General features: G+C 42.9%; 1 protein-coding gene across 5 annotated transcripts in view; it reads left to right on the top strand.

Moving 5' to 3' along the window:
* The window catches only part of EFL1 (elongation factor like GTPase 1), a 104,939-nt gene that overhangs the window by 37,930 nt on the left and 51,704 nt on the right, over positions 1–15,305 (top strand). The gene's annotated exons all lie outside the window — the stretch shown is intronic.

The raw sequence follows: 15,305 nt of genomic DNA on the forward strand, positions 1-15,305 counted from the left end.
GGGTCCATTTGGGAGCAAGGAGAGCTCCTGCTCATGTAAAAGTCAGTCCAGGTGACAAGGACATTCTGGTTATCAGTTACTGGACTGTTCTGATGCAAAGGTCTATTTAACTCACTTACAGTCCGCTGATAGTTTTTATCCATTGAATGCTGCTTTACTAATAGTAGTTAATCAGTTTGTATCCACAAATACTGTTCCTCATCTTCCTAGTGTTTATCACATGGTTGGCTTCTGCTCCTTGTGTGTGGAACTTACTGTCTGAGGTCCTTGGCGCAGCCGTGACGCCTGAGATTGAGGGACTCCTGGGGTTGCCACAGGACGCCGAGGGTGCTAGGGACGCTGTGGCCCGCAGTAACGCCGCCTTTGGAACCCTTAGAGGCCTTCTCAGCTGTGGAACTGTTGTTCTAAGTAACTGTTGTTCTGTTGGGTGGTTGCTGGGGCCGGGGGTTCCTGTGTGTTTTAGAGAAATGGTAGACTATTGGCCTGGAGCAGCTGATGACTTATCTGGACTTTGTGAACTTAAGTCCAAGAAATTTGCCAAAGCATTTTGCCACTCACTTGCAGAGATACATTCTTTTCTTTATTTTTGGCATGAGATTAGTAGAATTCCTGCTTCCCATCAGTGTTGCCCATTCTTCTCCATCCCTTGGAAACTGGTGGGACCTTATGAGCTGCTACAGCCAACAAAGTGCTTTATTAGGAAGGACATAGGAAGAAGAGTGCAAAGCACCAGATTTTTGTTAGTAAGCCTGCTTGGGATTACGGTATTGCTCAAAATCAGCCCATTTTGCTTTCTTAAATGTAAGGTGAGGTGCAGAATCTCCAACACAGTGCTCAAGCGAAAGAAAAGGTTATTTGTTGAGTGAATGGCTCTGTAGTGTCTCCTCCAGTCAAAGCCCAGTGTTGGTGCTCTTGTCTGATGAGGTTGGGAACTCGACATACCGTCATTTCTGGTTTCCTTCTTTCTGTTTCTGGATTTCCATACATTGTCCAGGATTGAGTTTAGGTAGTTTATAAGGAAGGAAACCATCTCTCTCGTTTGCCTCCCAAGGCAGCCTGGACTGTGCCGGCTGCTGCAGAAGCCCTACTTAAAACGCCCTTCCCCTCGGAGAATACGCATCTGCCTCATTCTCGTTTCTGATATCTTAAAGTAATCGTGGGATGGTTGTAGGAGTGGGGAGATTAAAGGTGACTGAACATGTGGTTACCAAAGTTAGCTGTAAAAATAAGACAGATGGACACACCAGTTTGGACAAAATGGATTAGGGAGGAAACCCAGATTGATTTCATATCAGAGTTCAGATTGTGTTTGGCTGCAGGTAACCAACTGCATAGTCTTCGGCTTACTCGACAGGAAGGCCACGGATAGACAGGCAGTCCAGGGCCGCTGTGATGGCTCTCGGTGTCATCAGGGAGTCAGGTTCCTTTTGTCCGCCTGTGTGCTGTCCTCAGCATGTGGCTTCTGTCCCGTTGGAACCAGGATGGCTGTGCATCCCTGGGAATCACGTCCGTATGGCAGGTAGAGGGCACAGAAGCCAAAGGCACTGTTTTCATTGGGAAGATAGCGCCTTGCAGTGACTTCTGTATATATTCTCCTTTCCCGTGCTGTCCTGCAGCCGCCCCTCGTGCAGTGGAGGCCAGGGGTGAGGGCTTTACTCCGGCAGCCTCTACAGTTACAGCAAGAGATGCCGACTTGCAGACGGCTTTGAATAGCCATTCCTCCTGTCAGCCGTGGCCCTCCACATGTGCTCGCAGTGCCTGGGCCCCTTCATGAAGGTTCTGCTTGTCACACTGAGGAGGAAGACAGCCCACTGAATGAGCACCGCACTGAGGGGTCTGAGCCCTGCCGACTTGGGCCCGCCTTCTGATGAGACATAGCAGTACTTGTCTGCCTTCTGACCCAGATCTAATTGAGCCCTGTGCATTCCTAGAAAGCACAAGGGCACCAACATTCTGGTCACAGCTTCGCCGTTAACTAGTAATATGGCCTCAGGACGCTACGCTTGGCATAACCTTTCAGGACTTTAATTTTTTCAAATGATTTGGACCAGAGCGACGATTACTAACATTTCTTATGGTAGATGTAGAGCAGCTACCTTAGATTTTGGTCTAAGAAGACTGGATTCCTAGTACTTTATCATATTTATCATGTATTGTCATGTTATCATGCATCCTAAACTTAAGGGACAGAACTCTGAATAGCATTGCATGGAGTGCACTTTATTGCTTTAGTTTGTAAAATAGAAAAAGACTATTTTGTATGTTTTGTTTGTATTTTACATTTTTTGTTTTATAAAATACAAACGATCAAAGTTTAAAATTGCCATGATATGTGGCAGGTTGACCTTTCAGTGAAGATGGAGTGAGGTAAAAATTCCTGGTACTTACATTGTGAAAACTTTCTTGGATTATATAGTATCCCACTGATTGAAAAATCCTAGGCCAGGTCCTCCAACGTCCCCTGTACATTAGCCTTTCTGGTCTGTGTTTCTGAGAGCAGAATCCTGTTGTCGTCTTAGGTGCTTCCCTTCCTCAGGCTCCTCAGAAGGAGCAGGACGTGGTCGCTTGGTTGGGCAGTAACCCATTTGAACGGTTCTGTCTGAGCATTTTCAACTTGCCACCAGCTGTAGAGTCAGAATTATCTTTTTAAGCAAATCTCAGTTGTTCATGGCTTCAAAGAGTGGAGCGTGTGTAGCAGTGGCAGCAGTTTGATAAGCCAGGCGTTTAAAGAAAGCGGCTTCTCAAATCGGAGTGAGCCTGAGGCGGCACAGAGGCGGCGGCCAGGGGCTCTGGTGCGCTGGGCGGAGACGCACACTGCCCGCCGGGAGCTGTGGGCCGCCAGGGCCCGCGGGGCGGGGGGCGCAGCCGTGCAGGGCCACGCAGCTTGCTTGATTGCTCTCACACTTCAGACAGTTCTGTCTTCTTGGAGAGGGCTGAAATAAAAGGCGTAGGATGGGCGGCCGAATTTGGTTGGACTAATCTGCACGCTCCATTTATCTGTTAATGCATAATGAACCACCAAAGCCTAGTGGCTTGAAACAGGGATGGCTGTTACTCGCCCGTGAGCCTGCAGTTGGGCCGATTGGTGGAAAACACCTCGTCTGTGCCCCGCAGAGTGTCCGCTGAGGTGCCCCAAGCTCGGGCACCAAAGGCTCTTTCCGCTCACCGTGCTGGTCAGTAGGACGCGGGCCGGAACGTGCGCTCTCGCGTGTGGCTGCTTGGCTTCCTGCCAGCGCGGCTGGGCCTGCAGGGGAGCATCCCAGGGAGCAGCTGGGAGGGAGCCGTACCAGCTTTTACGGCCTAGCCTCCGCAGCCTTCAGCCTCACCCCCGTTACATTGTCTGGTAGAAGTAAGTCCTGGAGGCTGGCCCGTGTTGGCAGCGCGGAGGCTCACTCCACCTTTCGATGGGAGAAATGTCAAAGAACTTATGGACATGTTTTAAAGCAATCACACCACTACTCACAGATGATCTCTTGTTTCCTTTGATATCGTAACCGTCCCATGACGAAGCACACTGCAAGTTTAGACGCAGTGACGTTTATAATGATCAGGGCAGGCCTGTCAACTGCCTTCGTTGACTCTTACTAACTTCAAGTTGTAATTCCTCTTTGGTAAGAAAATAGTAGAGTGATATGACTGAAACGCATGTGTTGTTCATCAGAATTGATACTGAAATTTATTAAATGCAGATGGAAATTTTTGTTGGAGAAGGAAATGAAAACATATGGCATTCTTGAGTAAGTCAGTGTATGTAGATGGTCAAAGTCTAAAGGAAAGTTCTTTTATTGGCACTTGAAACATTCAGATTTCACAGTTGAACTCAGCTATAACTCAGAGAACTTATGCTGACCGGTAAGTGTGGAATAGATTTTGTGGTCTGGAAATAGTTGATTTAAAGTTTAAAACCATTTAATTCCAACCTGATGTTTGAAAAGTTAGTGTAGACGGGAAGAGAGGCCTCACCATGTTTAACACACAATAGCCTTTTGTTCAATTCCCTGCTGAGAATATCTCTCGAACTAAATGTTGCTACAGGCTCCTAGTAAAATCCAAGGGGAAATTGAATTAGGATTCCATGTCTTTAGCCTTTCTTGCACACTCTGAGATCTCTTCCATATGGTTAATTCTTTAAAATTTCAAGGGCATATTTTAAGAAGAAACACAATATTCTTCTTTTCACAGCATGAGGAAAATAATAAATATTAATTAGCCTTTTTCTGAACTGGTTTTAGTTCTGCCATGGTTGCTGGGCTGTCAGGAAGTCAGCGTGGGTTGAATGAGTGTGTGTGTGTGCACATGCGTGTGTGTGTCTGTCCTCATGCGGCATACCTGAAGAATCAGAACCCTTAGAAAGGTTTTACTAGCTGATTTGATTTAATTTACTTTAAGGGAAATAAATCTCAACAGTTTGTGACACTAAAGCCACTGTGTTACTTTTGTAGTACCTGAAATTCACTTCCTAGTGAATTTCTTTTAAATATACTTTATTAGCATTTGCACTTGGAAAGAATCTATGTCAATCAGTAGATAACCAGCAGCCTTACTAATCACTTCTTAGTATTAATAGTCTGAACTGATTTGATAATACTTCTTTTACAGGTGATAATGATTTTCTCCTGTTTCCTTCTAGTTGTGTGTCTTATTTCTTTGTGGTTTTCTATTGTCTATAAGAATATGATAGTAATAGTTAGAGCTCTTCTGTCTAGTTCCTTCCTCACTTTAATGGAAATATCCCTAGTATTTTAGCTTCAAGTTTGCTCCTGCCTGTTGATTCAAATCTCTTATTTATCCTACTAGGAAAATATTCTTTAAAAAAAAAATAGAAATAGATTCTGAATGTTATGGATGCATTCTCAGCATCTGAACACAAAGCGAGAGCTTTTCTTCTTGATAGTTGGTGTCATGGTTGTATTTAATTATTTTCTGATTATTAAGACATCCTTGGGTATTCCTAGAAAAAAAAAGCATTTGATTATTGCATATTCTCTTCATATGCTGTCAGGTTCAGTTTAGTAGCATTTTATCCAGATTTTTCTTGTGTATAATAAATAAAATGGGTCATATTTTCTTGGTGTCATGATGTTTCCAAAATGGGAAGCCTCCATCTTTCCTAACCTCTAGAGCTGCCCTGCCCAATTGGTAGCCACATGCAGTTTTTAAATTTAAATAGGTTGGAATTAAATAACATAAAAGTTACTTCATCAGATGTATAGTAACGTTTCAAGTGCTTAGTAACCACCTGTGGCTGGTGACTCTCAGACGTTGGATGGTGCTGTTCTACCACAGTTCTGCAGAATGTGACAGTCACCTTTTCCTTGAAAGTTTTGAAACAGTTCACTTGTAAAATCATCGTGGCTAGGGACTTACAGTGTTTGATTCTGTGGATTTGGTATGTTGTCTTCTCATCATCAGTTCTGTGTGTCTTTTCTTGCTTTATTTCTTTATTATATAAATTTGTCCATTGTATTTTGATGTAATAGTGCTTGTATATGAATTCTAAGGGTTATGTGTTTTAAGTTCTTTTTAATAGGTAATTTTCAGTAGTATAGGTTCATTTGAAAAATGCAGATAAGCTAAATAAGGGTTATCTTTTACATAGGGATAGCCACAGTCTTTCAATGTCCATACACCTTTTTTTAAATTGTAACAAAAATATAGCAACAATAATATTTACCATCTTAACTTTTTAGTGTACACTGCAATGGTGTATTTTTAATACAAAAAGTGATGTTTCCTATAAATTTTTGTAGCCTGTGTATTTTTCTCTTAGGGGTGCTCTCTTCTCCAAATATTTACAACTTCCATGGAAGTGCACTTGCATGACCACCACGACAGTGTGAAGTGGGGGGCCGTGGTTCTTCCTGCTCCCTGCGTGCTAGGAGGCACTGCAGACAGTGTAGTGCATTACTGTGCGGTTTGATCTGGATAGTCTTTAAAGTGAAAATATAGTATCCTCCTGTTTCTCTTCATTAGGTGAGCTTTTAAAATGTAGGTAAGATGTTTGTGAGATTTATCTCAGAGTCTTCTCCACATTGCTCAGGTGATCTTTGCTTTTATCTTTTGACCCCTATGCTGTGACTCATGTCAACATGTCCTAATATCAGATGAGTTTTGTGTACCTGCTGTAGACTGTCTGATGAGTGTACTTCAGTGTGTTAACAGGGCAGTGAATTCAGCTTGTTAGTAGTTTTATATGTGAAATGTTTATATTTGCAAATTTTCTTGATCTAGTTTTTTTGTATATATTTTATTTGTGGAGCTTAGATAACAGCATCACACAAAATGCATGAAACAGAGAACAAATTAGGGGTGGTGGTCATTGTTTTTTATTCTGTGAAACAGTACAAATGGCGCGGGAATTTTCTGGACTTTAGAAAACTGAGTTTCAACACCCGTGAAATCAGCCACACCTGCTTGCTTGTCAAGGTCACGACTCGAAACTGCGCCCAGTTGTTCCTGTCCCTGGCCCTTCGGGTTCTTTCTGCTGCTTCTCGTGTTAGCTTGCCATTTTGTGCTCTCACAGATGGTCGTGTTTCATCAGAGTGATCGTCCAGCTCATTTACTTGGAGACTAGTATTAATACTGATTAAAGTGATGACATTTAAATATAATATCTGTTACTGATGCTGTGTGCCCAAAAAGATATATATTCATGAGTGATTATCTTATTTACCCCTTGCCTAGTGAGACAGATGCATTTTATAGATGGGAAAATTGAGGCTTACAGGGTTAAATAACTTCCCAAGGTCATGTAATAATATAGAGAGAGCTGGGATTTTTTTTAATCTGTGTCTGTGGTTCACATTTAGCCTTTCTCAGTTCTATATGTTTTTTTACCTTGATCAGTTTTATTTGGTGGTTTGTTATATTGTGTCTTTCCTTCCACCCTTAAAGAATCAATTCCTCATGTATTGTAGTTTTTTTAGCACATGAATTTATTTAACATCTTTTATTTAGAAGAGTCAGTTTACTTTTTTTTCTTTTTTATTCAAATGAAAGTTCTTATGGCCTGAATCTTAGTATTTATAACTTTGGCTGGATTTCCTTAGTTTTGTATATATTATTCTCTTGATCATCACATTTTTATGTGTACTCTTAATTCAACACTTTCCAGCCAGTGGACTGCAGTTGTTCTTTACAAATGCAACAAGCTCTTGGTCCCTGTAGCTCTTAAAGCAGGTGAGCAGGTTGTGGGATGGCTGGAGTCCCCTTATCTTTTACCTCAGATTGAATTGTTCGCATATGGTTTGGTAAAATGCTTATTATACAGGTTGAAATGTATCTGTAAATCTTTGTTTTCATTGACTAAAGTAACTGGCTCTACTATATAACTTGTTTTGAATAGATAGATTAAAAGAGCTTCATAACCTAAGAATTGTCTATTAATAAGCTTATTGCTGCTCTAGATATTTCTATGAAAACAAAGGATTATTTGATAGGAATGTTCTTCTCCTCTGTCTCCATTGTATTATGTGTCTCCAAATACTTTTACTCTTAAATGGCACTTACAGCACAGAGACCAGATTGTCAGAGGAGATGAAGCAAGAGATAATTGATACAGTTTTTACTCAAGTTTTTCAGTTAAAGAAAAGAACAAAAACAGGCTGATAGTTTGAAGGAAGGTTTGGGTCAAGGGGGACAGAGTGTATGTGCAGTTGAGAGAGTTTGATTATACTTGTTTTTCTGAATGAGAAAGAGGCAGTGAAAGGGGAGTGATGGCAGGTACAGTGAACAGTTAAATTTTCAGTGGTGTATATAAGCTGCGGAGCTTCTCCTAACCCAGCAGTACAGAAAACATGCCATCTGGTGACAGTGAGGAAGCCTTGGGAGGGAATGAGATTCTGAAGCATGTGACAGATGCACGGAGAAGCCACAGTAGGCATTCGCTAGCAAGTCTGGGCGGTGCCTTGACCAAATGGGATTGTGATCGAGGCTGTGGAAGAGGTGGAGCTGGGAAGTCCAGTGAGTATTGCTCAGGCATGGAAGTGAAAGATCGGCCTCAGTAGGATGCTCGTCACGCAGGGACTACGGGCAGTTCTGAGACAGTGTGGGCTGCCTCGGCTGTACGCTTGGAGGAAGTGCCACCAAGATGTCCCTCTGCAAGCGCTGGGTCCTCACACCTTGAGCTGGCGGGCAGGCGGCAGGCCCCCGCCATAGAGCCACCTTCTGTAAACCCTGCTTATAGGCTTGTTCTCATTTCTTCCTTTCCATGTTTGTTTTTGGCCCTATCAAACCTATTTCAGGTACAGTAGTTGAAAAAGTGAACAATTTTTTCTAGAACTTACACATAGTAAAGAATGTACTATAGGTCTTATTCCATTTCAAGTGATAGTGGAAACATGCATATGAGTTGAGTAATTATCTGCATGTTGTCATTGCCAACACTGGGCAGGCCAGGGAGGGCAGAGCCTGGAATTTAACTAAACTGATTAGACATTAGCAGGTCTGATGGCAGGTGTAGAAGCAGGAAAGAGTGGGTGGTAATCGGTCAAGCAAAGGTCATATTCAAGAAAGTGATGGTGAGACAGTTGACCTCTAGTCTTACTATTTTTAATGCATGACAGAATGGGGAAATAATTTGCCTTTTATAAATGGTTTAATGAAGGTTGGGAAGATACCCTTAATGATGCACACAATAGCAGACAGCAGACTCTCAAGGTCAAGAAATAGATGTTCTTATACCCGTAAAGTGAATGTAACTCCAAGATATAACAATTCTACTTCTCAGTATATAGCCCAGAGAAATTTTTAACATCTGCTCATAAACAGGGAGACATGTACCAGAGAGTTCATAGGAGCACGGTTTATGGTAGCCCCCAGAAAAGGAAACAACCTAAATACCCATTGATAGCAGAATGGCTAAGTCAGTTACAGTGCCGTCAGAAAGTAGAATATTACGCGTGAGTGAAACAGCTACATGCTGTATCAACCTGGGCCATTCTCACCAGTGTGATGAATTTAAAAAATGAGCAAGTTGCCAACCATTTATATAAACACTTAAAGCATCTAAGTACCATATATTGCTTAGAAACAGACACATACGTAATTTTTAAAAATGGAAAGGTGGATAGCAAGTGGGAGACGCTAGTAGCTGCCATGAGAGAGGGTTGCCTGTGGACGGCACCCGCGTAGTTTCTCTTTCTTCACGTGAGTAGTGGCTTTATATCATTTACTTTTTTCCTTTTTTCAATCTTAAATATCATCTAATGTATTTTTATAAATTAGAAGGAAAGACACTGTTTGTATCTTTCCTTATCAGTGGTGCTTCTTACAGTTTATCCCATAGAATTGAGTTGAGAACTGGGAAGAGCATGGATTGGCGATAGGATCCTCGGGGTCGGGATTCTGGCTGAGCCGTTCTTTAGCTTTGTAGCCTTGGCACTGAACCCATCTGGTCCGTAGTTCCGTCTTGCAGATATGGATAATGAAAGGCAGAGGGTGATGCCCCTTATTTTGTTTCCAGAAATGCCAAAAGGCAAAATGTTAATTAAGTCACATGGTTATTACCATTGATTTCCATGGGAAAGATTTCATCAGTAAACTGCCAAAAGTCACACATATGAAGAAAATAAATTGTAAGTGAAGTGCCCCTTGCCCATGACTTGGGCTTTCCCTCCCTTTTGGTGTGCTGCTGTTCTCTGTGTCCCCATCGCCCTCCTTCCGCTCTGTGGATGGCTGTAGGGGACATCGGAAAGCCAGAGGTCGGCAGGCCGATTGACAGGCAAGAGGCCCCCCCCCCCCCCGAGAGCTCTTCTCCTCTCCCACCGGGGGCTTTAAAAAGGCCTCATCCCAACTGGCTGCTCAAGAGCCAGCTGCACGTGGCTGCGCCTCCGAGCCAGGCTGTGCTGCCCTCTTGGTCTTGAGCCAACTTGGAAGCATTGCCGCTTTCTCCGGAAGCCCCCGTGGTGATCCTTATTTATACCAGCCCTGATTTCTGGGCAGAGGCTGCGTGGGCTGGTGGGCTCTGAAGCCATCATGCGATATTAAAAGGCATCTCCGGCCCGTTCCCGCTCTAGCAAGGGCCCCGCTGCCCCGAGATGAACACAAGGGGGCAGCCTCTCCCACAGATGTTCATCATGTCTGGAAACGGGCACAAAAACGGGTGTGTGAGCGCGTGGAAGATCCTCTGCGCCATGCCGGGGCCCACGTGTGAGATTTGTAACCTTTAACTGTGTTTATATGAAGAGTAGTACGCTGATGGGTAAAGGGCATGTGCGTGCTAAGTGGGTTTTTGTTTTGCTGGGCTGAAGTTGGTTACCAGAACCAGGATTCCTCTGTTGGCACCACCCTGAACTGTAATGACCCTCTTGCCCAGACCAGAATCCTGCACATGGCAGGCAGGCATTTTATTATTGGAGGTCTAGCGATATCAGAATCATTCAAATAGAAAAGTTGCCGTTAGTTTTAGCTTGCTGCTGGACCCTGAAAAACTACTTCAAAGCACTCCTTAGATTGATTTGGCCCCTTCTTTCTCCTGCCCCTCCCACCTTGCCTCCAGATACTGAAGGCATTGTTTCCGTGTGTATTTTTCCCCCTTTGTTTCCTCTTCATCTTGGAAATTGAGTTTTAACTCCTTGGGTTGTTTCTACTTCGAAAAAGCATTATTATGAAAATATATACTGCTTAGTGGGCATTGAAGCAGAATATAAAACATCATGAATATCCTGATCTCCCATGTGGTTAGAAGCGCATTGTCGCTACTTTTATGTTTTCCAGACGACTCTTCGTTGATTTATGGCAGCTCAGCCCGTAATTGCCTTGGTGATCATATTTCAAAGGATTTGGGTCTGTTGGTTCAAGTGCAGAACTGAAGTAAGAGTTGTTATTCCTCCACTGTTGTATCAAAATCCATCTTATTTTTGACTCTGTAATGGCTGGGGGAAATCAGATACACTTTGAAAATCAAAGGCAGAGTCTGTTTCCCCTGGGGTGGGTGTTGGATAGAGAGAAGAGCGTTTTCTTTTAGGTTTCTACAGAAGCGGCAATTAGTAGATTTATTCGGTAATGGTTGTTTTACTTCAAAGCCACAAGCCTTCATTTTTCCAAAATGACAATTGTAGAATTTCATTTACTAAATAGTTTACATAATCAATGCCATTATATTTGCATATCTTTCATGAAGTGATACCAGTAGAGACACCACATTTATAAAGTATTTGAAAGACCTATCAAACTAGGTTTTTAACCAGCATGTCCTCATTACCTGTTGCATGCCAGGTGTTGAGTGAGTCGCTTCTGTGTTTTCTTAAGCCTCCAACAAGGTTGAGTGATGAATTTGTCTTCTTCCTTTAGTAGGTGAGGAAACTGTGGTGGAGAAGGCTCTGCCTTGTGCCGCCCCCTAGCGGCCGGGGCGCGTCCGCCGCGCGGCTGTGTGGCCGAGGGTATTTCAGACGCTCTGATTCTGGGTCTCCTCGCTTTCTGTGATGGTTAAAGTGGGCTGTGGCTTCTGACATTCTGCTTAATAGAGTTCCAGAATTCCGTGGTTCGTGTAGTCCCTTACTCCCATACAAAGAGAATCTGGGACTCAGAGAAACTGGGTATTCTCTAAGCCTGGGCAGTGAGACCTGGGTAGGGCTTCCCTTTTATAAAGGAAGAAACTGTCAGGGAGGATGGGAGGAAAAATAACTTGGTTCTTCTCAGAAGAGAGGATAGACAGGGAACAGTGAGAATGTGTCAGGTTTACTAGTTTGCAAAGAGACTATTTAGAGGTGAGCCAGCGAGAGCCCCGACCCCCCAGCCCCAAGGAGAAGCGCTCCCCGCGGCCCTTACACCCCTCACCACTGCTGCCCCACGCCGAGGGGCCTGCTTGGTGTGCGTGGCTCATGGACCCCTTCCTGAAGGTCCCTTCTGCCCACCTGCACCTTTTGCTTTAGCTCTCACCACTCCTGAATACATCAGGGTTTTTAAAAATGTATTCTTATGAGATTTAATTGACATATAACTGTGTACATTTAAGGTACACAACATATTGATTTTGTACATTTGTATTTTGCAATATGATTACCACTGTAGTGTTAGCTAATACTTCTATCAGTTCACATAATTCTCACTTTTTTTGTGTGGTGGGAACAATTAAGGTCTAGTCTAGTCTCTTAGCAGCTTTAATGTTTATAATACAGCGCTATTGTCTGTAATCACTGTGCTGTGCATTAAATCTCCAGGACCTATTTATCTACTAGTTGCAAGTTTGTACCTTAAGCAACAGTTTCCCCACCCCCAGCCTTTGGTAACCACCATGCGGCTCTCCTTGAGTTTGGCTTTTTTAGATTCTGTTTATAAATAATGTCCTACAGGGTCTCTCTTTCTCTGCCTGACTTACTTTGCTTGGCATAGTGCCCTCGGGGTCCATCCATGTTATTGCACGTGGCAGGATTTCCTTCTTTCTCATGGCTGAATACAATCACATATTCTTCATCTGTTCATTAATCTTCCTCATCCATTCATTCACTGATGGACAGTTAGGTTGTTTCCATGTCTTGGCTGTTGTAGTAGTGCAGTAAACATGGGCATGTATGGATCTCCTTGATAGCCTGTTTTCCTTTCTCTTGGATAGATACCCAAAGTGGGATCGCTCGATCATATGGTAGTTCTATTTTTGATTTTTTGAGGACCCTCCATACTGTTTTCTATAGTGGCTGTGCCACGTTACCTCCCCACCAACCGTGAGTGCCAGGGTTTCAGGGCTCTGTGTTTCAGGGCATGAGGTGTGTTCTGTTCAGGTCTTCTTCCCTGAGCTGCCCGCTTAAACTCAGATGCAGAGCTCAGGTGGACGGCCGCTTCTTGGAAGCCTCCCCACCTGCTCTAGGCAGACTCATGTGGCTCCTGTGAGTTCCTGCACCTCTTTGAATACATTTCCCTTAGAACATTTGTTACATTACATCAGTTTTGTTTTCACTGGTGTCTCTAAGCTCCTGGGGCAAGGAGCGTCGTCTTTGGGCCTGTCTCTCATATTGAGCGTGGGCCTGTTTCACCGTGGCTACATGTTGACCGGACATGTGCTCCAGTGCAGGTGTGCGTGAGTAGACGAACGATTGCGGACCGCCCTCCCAGGTGTTCTGCACCCCTCCGCAGAGGGGTTTGAGCAGGAGGAAGAGAATCTATGGAAGTTCTAGGAGATACAATCAAGTTACACATTAGTTTGCTGGTGTGTGGCTTCTAGACTGTATATGGGGAAACTGAGGGTCCCCCTTCCAGAAAGGGGGTCCACTGGAGTAGGAACTTGCATCTCCAGCATTGAAGAATTTGGCATGTGCCCCTGCATAGGTTCCCCTTATAAAACACTGGACACATGTGTATGGTTTTTGCCTGATGTGCTTTGTCTGTTTCATAAAATTGTTAGTTTGGTGCAGTTCAACAGCTGTGTCTGCACTCTTGCTCACATGGTGTTCTTAGGCCCTGCGCACCCAGAGGACATAACCTCTACCCTTGGGCTACTTAGCACAGTCTCTTCTGACACACTTTCAGATTCATTACTGTTGAAGTTGATTCTGTTGACACGGTAAAGGATCACCTTTATCAGCTCATGTGAGTGCCCTCCACCGCGTGGTACTTGGAAACCCAAGTTAGGTGACATTTACTGAAGCACTTAGTTAAGCTTAAAGCAGCAGGTTATGCCCACGATGATTACGAATAATTATTTATGGATAATTGCCATTTTTGTAATTCCTAAAGAACAAAATGGTACATTTGCTTGTGTTTTAATTATTTTGGTAGGTCCCATACAGTTCACACCTGGCTTTACTCAACTGTATTTGTCACTTTCAGATGCAGCATGCCGTGCCTTCTTTGCCTCAGCAGGTGTTAAAAAAGAATCCCATTAGTTGTGTCTTCAGCAGGCCTGTCTTCCATATTCTTGGCTGGATCTTGACTGTATATTCCTGGATGCATGAGGGTGATACTAGAAACTTCATGCAGTTAAAGTCTAAGATCACCTGAGGTTTGTATTCCATGTCTATTGTCGTGATTGTGTTATCACCAACTCATTAGTTACAGCCAGAGAGTTTAACTGCCACATGCATAAAGCACTTTTTTGTCAGAAAGACCACACACAGCTCTTGAGAAGTTACTTTCCAGTTTGATCACATACTTTCCAAATGCCCTCCGTGAAGGAGAGCACGACGGCTTTGAGTGAAAACCTACGGCACTTGACCACAGCCTCTCAGTCTGTTTCCAGTCGTGTACGGATGGAGTGTAATTTGATTGAAGTTGACTGGCCTGAGGTGATCCCAGTAAAAAGCAGAACTGGATCTGGATTAAAGTCTCACTGTTTTCGGTCCTGGTCCAAAATTTAGGGGAATCATTTAAATGAGTGATTTTGGGATTTCATGTCCACATCCATTTTTAATGCTACCACCTTATGTTTTTATAGCACTGTATGCTTTTCAGAATGCTTTTATCTGTAGTTAGTTGATCTGTCCAGTCTGCTTTTAGCTTCTATATTTCAAAGGCCACTAATGGTTAGGTTGGAAGTAAAACCTATTAGAATAGTGACTTTGAAAACCTTGAAATCATTTCCAGGTGTTTTAGATAGGCTGCATTTGAATGATGAAACTTTAAACTTTCTTTTCTGTAAAAGAAAACTTTACTGCTTGAAGTAATCTTAGAAATTAGCAGCCCCAAAGATTTCAATACTGTTGTTGTTCTTTTTTGTAGTGAATACGTATAATTTACTGAGATGTGGGTATAGCCGAGGAGGAAAGATGGGCAAAGGAAACTGTTGAATTTCATTAAGGAACTCAGGTGGTGGAAATGAATTTTAAATAATTTCCATCATAGAAAAGCCCCCTTTTTTTGATCATAGTAGGAAAACTAGGATGGAATAAATCAAGGAAAATCAGAGAATAAAATAATAGCTGTGCTGTATTATATTTTGGGGTCTTTATTGAGATTTTACTTGGGACCTAATATCCCTTTTAAAAATGTTCTGCATACATTAAAGATAATTTGCACCTATACACATATGTGTGCATATATATACCTATTAAATTAAGTATTGCTTACGTTACTCGACATGAAAATGTTATTACTCAAGACAAAAGTAAAATCCCCTGCTCTGATTACTTGCTCACCCTTTCTTATACCGTCTAGATGACTGTATTACCGAAGTCACAAAGAAATTTACAGTAAATCTAAAATCCTCCCTCCTCTTCTTGAGAAGACTAAGAATTTGAATAGAAACCTGGGTACCCTCAAACACTTCCCTCTCTTGGAGTGAACACAGAAGAGTTTGTGGACATAAAGAAATATATAGCATTTCAAAAGAGATCAATTGACTAACAACAGCAATAGAACTGTTTGAAAAGACT

Source organism: Manis pentadactyla, chromosome 18 (genome assembly GCF_030020395.1).
Source record: "Manis pentadactyla isolate mManPen7 chromosome 18, mManPen7.hap1, whole genome shotgun sequence".
Lineage (NCBI taxonomy): Eukaryota > Metazoa > Chordata > Mammalia > Pholidota > Manidae > Manis > Manis pentadactyla.